Source organism: Gymnodraco acuticeps, unplaced genomic scaffold (assembly GCF_902827175.1).
Source record: "Gymnodraco acuticeps unplaced genomic scaffold, fGymAcu1.1, whole genome shotgun sequence".
Classification (NCBI taxonomy): Eukaryota; Metazoa; Chordata; class Actinopteri; order Perciformes; family Bathydraconidae; genus Gymnodraco; species Gymnodraco acuticeps.
Genome location: NW_022990027.1, coordinates 1,617,700 through 1,625,120, shown reverse-complemented (window position 1 = coordinate 1,625,120; position 7,421 = coordinate 1,617,700).

Genomic DNA, 7,421 nt, shown 5'->3' with positions numbered 1-7,421 from the left:
CGAGCTGTCTGACTTCAGGCGAGCTTTTTGAGACCTCCCCCGGCTGCGATCGGCTATTCTCGTCTACTTTCTAGGCGAGCCGCAGCTCGTCTCAAACAAGCCTGGGTTGCGTTCCAATAATCCAAAAATCAGCTCCTAAATTCTAACCCTATCTCCTATTCCTTGACCTCTGAGTGAAACGTCACGGGGTTAAGGGATAGTGGATAGGAGAATTCAAAAGGATTTAGGAGAAGACACTGCGGTGCTTAGAGAATCCGAATGCACTTTCACTATCCGACGTGTTTATGATGCGCCAGCGGACGTCATGAATGTGCGTCTGCTGCTGTGGGGAAACTATGGAAACTATAGGTTACTTACGTAACCCCAGTTCTCAGAGTAACATGAAGTGAGATGTCTCACTATGGGATGCGCCTCATCGCGGAGCAAACAGAAGCATCAATCTCATTACGCCAATCCTGATTGGCTGGTGATCTTGACGTCAGCGTCAGGGAATTCACCCCCTATAAGTAGCTTGCGCCACGACGCATGCGTCATTGAAAATAAGCACCTCTTCTCGCTTCACCATAGCAAGGAGGGCCGTCTGGTGAGACATCTCACTTCATGTTACTCTGAGAACTGGGGTTACGTAAGTAACCTATAGTTCTCATTCATAACACTCCGTTCGATGTCTCACTATGGGAAATTGTAGCTCCCGTATTGTCAGACGAGCTTATCTCGAAAATCACCAAACCAACCAGAACTTAACAGGTAGAGCTCTGACTGGACAGAGCCCAGGATGCAGCCAGACCCTGAGTCGAAAGAGCTCGCGGACCCGAGGGTGCCTGCGAACTCTGACTCGTATGAGCCCCAAAGCAATTGCTTCCACAAACCAGTGGGAGAGCCGTTGCTTAGTAACAGGCTTGCCCTTATAAGGGTTAGCCCAGGACACAAGAGGTTGGTCATTATGACGAAGCACCCTTGATCTGTCCCTGTACGTGCGTAAAGCACGGGCTGGACACGGCAAATCCGGCCGCTGTTCCCCGGAGGAATACAGTGGCGGGGAGGATGCCTCAATGTCAAATGTGGTACCTGAACCAACCGCCTTAAGATAAAGGTAGGGTTGGGCTTCAACCACACTATGTTTGCCCTGGGGCGAACTGAGTGCATGAAGACTGTACAGATAGTGCATGAGTGCCACTGGCTCGCTTGGCAGCTGCCAGGGTCAGCTTCATGTCACACTGTATTCAGATTGTACCACTCACGGGCCAGGCCCATAGAGCCAAGCGCTCTGGGTGTGGGTGAAAGATCGCCCCCCCCCGCTTGGGACAGTATGTCCCTGCGTAGTGGGAGCTGCCTTGGCTGCCCGCACAGCAGCTGATATATCTCCGCTAGCCAGTACATAGCTGGCCAGTGCGGAGCTATCAGGATAAGTGTGTGGCGTTGCTCTCTCACTCTGGCCAGAGTTGGGGGTATCAGAGCCAGGGGTGGGAACGCGTACAGAAGGCCCCGGGGCCAATCGTGCGCGAGTGCATCCACGCCTAACGGTGCATTTAGATCGCGCATCGAAAATAACAGCTGACACTGAGCGTTGTCTTTCGATGCGAACAGATTCACCGCGGCTCTGCCGTAACGCACCCACAGCTGGCTCACAATCCTTGGATGTAGAGTCCAGTCTGCATAAAGTGGTATACCTCTGGACAGTAGATCTGCCCCGAGGTTCATCACTCCCGGTACGTGCGTCGCTCTCAGAGAGAGGAGACGCCTACCGCTCCATAGGATCAGTTTGCGCGCCAGTGTGTGTAACTGGAGAGAACGCAAACCCCCTTGGCGGTTAATATACGATATTGTGGTCGTATTGTCTGTCCTCACGAGGACGTGATGTCCCCTGAGGAAAGGCAGAAAGCATTTTAGGGTGAGAAACACCGCTAAAAGCTCCAGGTAATTTATGTGCGCCCGCTGGAGGTCTCTGCTCCAGAGACCCCTCACCGGGCGACCTTCATAAATACCTCCCCAACCTGTCAGACATGCGTCCGTGGTGACCACTTTCCGTGAAAGGACAGCACCCATAGGCACACCTCGTACTAGAAAAGTCGGGTGCAGCCAGTGGCGCAGTGCCATTACGCATTTCACAATAACCATAACTTTAGTTTTAGGGCGGCCACCCAGCGCTGAAACTCCCTCATGTGTAAGCGTCCCAGTCGTACGACCAGGATGGCTGACGCCATGAGCCCCAGCAATCGCAGGCATGATCTGAAGAGAACATGTTTGCGCAGCTGGAAAAGAGCGAGACAAGCTCTGAAAGCTTTCACTCTTTCCGCTGACAAGCGAGCTGAAAAGGGCACAGAGTTCAGGCGTAAACCCAGGAAGAGTATAGTCTGCGCGGGGCACAACATGCTCTTCTCTGTGTTTATTATGAAACCCAGGTTGAGCAGGTGCTTTACGAGGACATTTGTCTGCGTAACAGCCTCCTGCTCCGACTGTGCGAGAAGCAGCCAGTCGTCCAGGTAGGTCGCCAGGCGAATACCCTGTTGTCTTAACGGGGCTATCGCGGCTTCCGTACATCGTACAAACACCCTTGGACTGAGAGACAGACCGAAGGGGAGTACTCTGTATTCATAACAGATCCCCTGAAATGCGAATCTCAGATATTTCCTGTGTGGGTAATATACTGGGATGTGAAAATACGCATCTTTCAGGTCGACTGATGTAAACCAGTCGTCTTGTCGCACGAGCCGCAGCAGAGATGTGTGAGTGAGCATTCTGAACTTATATCTTTTTAGATATTTGTTCAGAGCCCTCAAATCAAGTATTGGCCGAATTCCGTTCCCTCCCCGTTTGGGAACGAGGAAGTACTTGGAATAGAAGCCGCCCTGACTCTGCTCGGCGGGTACAATAGATATAGCCCTCTTTTCTAGGAGTGAGAGAATCTCTCTCTCCAGAATATGGGCTGACTCTCCTCGGGCCTGCGAATGCAGAATGCCCGAGAAGCGAGGGGGGGTGACGGTGACTTGGAGTCTGTAGCTCCGTGTAACTGTCTTGAGAAACCCAAGCAGATGTCGTGAGCATCTCCCGCTGTATGCTCCTTAGAGCCAGCTGAGATGTCACGTCTCTTCCCCTCTGAGTCTCTATTTGTTGTGTTATGGGGCCCTCCAGTGTCTGAGCACTGTGGTGCTCCATTTCGACAATCCCCACCGACACAGCGCATGCGCGTGGCGGTGGTGCCCTTACGGCTCCAGCCGGCACTGCGCATGCGCGTGACGGTGGTGCCTTCACAACACCAGCCGTCACTGCGCATACGCGTGACGGTGGTGCCTTCACAGCTCCAGCCGGCACTGCGCATGCACGTGACGGTGGTGCCTTTACAGCTCCAGCCGGCACTGCGCATGTGCGTGATGGTGGTGCCTTCACGACCCCAGCCAGCACTGCGCATGCGCGTGATGGTGGTGCCTTCACAGACCCGTCAATTGTCCGCCCTTTGAGAGAGGCCGTAGCTGCTCTCAGAAGGGGAACAGTTGACGGACTGTTTATTGTTTTTATTGTTTTTCTTTTCATTTTTTCGAGCTGCGCCCTTGGCTCGAAGCCTGGATGCGTGAGCGGAAAATATTTTATGACAGAAAAATCAATAAGTGTGTGACATGTGTTTACGCGGACTTGAGGATGGTGTTGAGGCATCTCTCGAGGCGGCGGGAACACATTTAGAGCTGGGGAACCGTAGACTTCCAGCTCTGTCACAGAGGGGAGAAGGAGGGGCTGTCACGCCGCTCGCTTCTTCTTCCTCGACTGCTGGCCGAAATTCTGGGTTGGCTGCGCATGGGCTGCAGCCGGAACCGGAGATTTTCTAGGCCAGCTCGCCCTCGTCCCCTGCCTGGGCTGGGGACTCGGGGCGGACTGCGACCTCTGCGTTTTCGGTATTTTGAACCGAGCAGGGTTCGGAGCAGCTTGGACGAAGGGCTGCCGCTGCGAAGGCAGCGGCTGGGCCCTTCGAGGGAGGCAGTGGTGGAGGGCCTCGTCCTCCTTCTTTTTCGACTCGCATCTCCTCTGCATGGAGGCAAGAGCGGAGCCGAAAATCCCCTCGGGAACGATGGGCATGTCAAGCACATCCTCCTTTTCCCGGTCTGGGAGGTTGGTGAGGTTGAGCCATCTAGCTCTTTCCTGCACCACCATGATCCCCATTGTTTTGCCCGTGGCCTGGATGGCGCAGCGTTGGACACGGAGACAAATGTCTGTGACCGCGGCCAACTCATCCAGAACGGCCGGTCCAGGATTACTCAACATATCCTCACAGAGCTCCGCTTGGTATGCGGTTAGCAGTGAGGAAACGTTCAGAGCCCTGGCGGACAACGCTGCGGCTCTGTAGGACCGTTCAGTCATGGTCGACTGGAAACGGTCCACCTTCGCTGGCAGCGTTGGGTTCCTGCTTGGTGACGGGCCCATCCTTGGTAGGAGGTGGGCTGCCACCAGCAGTTCAATCGGCGGTATGCGGAGCAGGCCGAGCCTCTGCGGGCGAGACCATGGTGAGGTCTCGCCGGGAGCTCCCGCCTGGTGAGGCGTGGGGCTCCGTTCCCGCGTCTCTTGCCGCCACCGGGTCCCGGCCTTACACGGCGTGGGATCCCGGTTCCGCAGCTGCCGCTGTTAGTGAGCCCCAGACCGACACAGTGAGGGGCAGTCTCTGCGGCGGACGCCCCCGTGTCTTGATTGTCAAACGGCGAATCAGTGGACATGAGGGAGTCCTGTTCCAACAAGCTAGCTTGGTGTGCTAGCCGTCGGTGGAGGCTCTTTCGGGTGAAGCGGGCACAATGCCCGCACGAGCCGGGGTTGTCGATAGCCTCCTGGGCGTGTTCCAGCCCGAGGCAGGACGAGCAGACCTGGTGTGAGTCTGTGCCTGCTATCTTCAACCCGCAGCCGCATGACCGAGCCTCCGAGTCCCTGACTCCTCTGGTGTCCCTGACTCCATCTTGTTCGCCTCGTGGCGTGGAGAGGACCCGCTCGTAACAGGTACGTCGTTGAGAGAAAAAGTGTTACCAACCCGTCCTTAATCCGGAGAAAAAGGGACGGTGTGGGTCCTTTGTTCTCAAAGAATATTGACTGGTGTGTCAATATACTTCTAATCTTTTTCTCCTCCGTGAGAGAGAAAAATAAAAGCGTCCTCGCTACCGTGGTGTCGGTAGTAAGGGGAAGCTAGCTAGCAACAGGTGCGTAGCTAGCTTGAGAAAAAATCAAAACCTTACCTTACTTTCCGGGGAAAGAAACGGCGAGGTCGATTTTAATACTAACTGGCGTTAGTATTACCGTCTTCTTGCGAAGCAGAAGGAGTAGCCGGCGAGCGCCCGTCGACCGAAATGGTTGTATTTGGGTTCAGTCTGTGGACCGTTAAGCTTGTCCGGCTACTATAGAGATGTGCTCTGAAGCGAGAAGAGGTGTTTGAATGACGCATGCGTCGTGGCGCAAGCTACTTATAGGGGGTGAATTCCCTGACGCTGACGTCAAGATCACCAGCCAATCAGGATTGGCGTAATGAGATTGATGCTTCTGTTTGCTCCGCGATGAGGCGCATCCCATAGTGAGACATCGAACGGAGTGTTATGAATGAGAACCACAGTTTTCTATACAGCGGACTACAACATGGATGTATAATAAGAACGAGGGACTACTGTAAACTCATCTAGAGACCAGGGACGTGCGTGAGGTTCATGGCTGGTGAGGCACTGACTCTTTCAGTCAGATTTACAAATATTATATTTTGACCTTAATCGAAATGTTCGGTTATTTTCAAAAGCTTTTTTAGTCTGATGCTTCGATTCATTTTAAACAGACTGTTCAACAAAAGGATACCCAACATCTAAATATTGGATTGTTCTTTCTTAGTAAGATTCCATTTTCATTACAATTGGGGTCTTGAAGATGAAGTCCATGCTATCCTTCTGGACAACAATCTCTATTACTTTTTTGTAAAAGTCCTCCTTATCTTCCTCTAGTTTCAAAAGTCTAGTTTGTTGTTTGCGTCTGTCTACCGTCTCTGCGTAGAATAACAGTAGCAACAAGGATCTGTGGGCTCACGTGCGCCCCCTTCAGTGCGGCAGAGGTTATGGCTGCCTCCCCTGGTGCTTTTTTCATTGCCGTTGTATGATGAGACCAGCGAGCCTAAATATCATATATACGTGAAATAAGTTATTTAGAGACTATGGATGGCGAGGATACATGTAATAAAGGGATCTACAAACATTACATTGGTGACATACAGTGAGATGGTAACAGGCATGCGCTTAGTGCCCGCTTTCCAGACAGTTTCTGTGGGGTGACGCATTCTGAGGTGAGGCAGAGCTCATCTGTGCCTCACCTCACCACACAGTACTGGCTTGAGCGCGCTCACAAAATAAGTGCCCGCGTTAAATTAGTGCCCGCGCTCCAGCCAGTTACTGTGGGCTTACGAGAGGCAGAGCTCGTCCCTGCCTCACTTTTCATCGCTACCCGTAGTTGTAGCGGAGCTCGTCAAATTTGCTGATTTTGACTATAAAAAGCGATTGGAATCATACATAAATCACACTTACAACACAGATCAGTGGAGACCTTTTATTATTATTACTATTTAGTTTTTCTTTAGTTGTTTTTTCGTACATTGGAGTATGACAAGTGAGGCTCTGCCTCCCCTGACTGCACGTCGCTGCTAGAGACTCTGCACCGTGCTCTGATGCTGTTGCTTTATGCTTTATGAACGTGGACAACAGAGAAACATATTCTTCATGACCAAAGTTAGAATTGAAATAAAAAAGGAAAGTGAAACTTATGCTCGTCACCCTCTCCCTCCGGTCCACATTAATACAAATGATCCCAATACGTATGATTGTATGAACTATTAAAAGATCTTAAAATAAATACAAATGTATTTATTATCACTGTGTATATCACCATTCAAACATCTTTTAAAAGTTGAACAAACTCCACACAGCTCAGTGAAATGTTGACTTTATTTGATCATTTCAGTAAAAACAAAGCACTTTGGCAACTTACCACATACGTTTTAAAAAGCTTAATAAGCACCGTAACTTTCATGATATAATTTCTCCCATTATCGTTTGTGTCCGTGAACGGCCGACTGTTGTGTGACGTCAAATGCTGCGGCTGCAATGCATTGTGGGGCAGCATTTTCTCCTCTCCTTTCGGTTAGGGAGGTCCAGTGGTTCCTAAGCTAAAGGAGGTTATAAAGGAAGTTTGAAACCTCCTTTCCTTTCATTTGGAGAATTGGAACGGCACTTATCATGGCTGCCAGTGACGTACTTCCGGGTCATTTCACTCCGTTAGGAAGGTTCCTAAGCTAAATGGACTATTGGACTTCAGCCCCGGTCTCGGGTGTCCCGGCCCCCACGGCCTGTGTTGCTGTATTTTAGTGGTAAAAAATGCATTCATCATCATTATTCTATATATATAATTTGCACAGTGCCTGT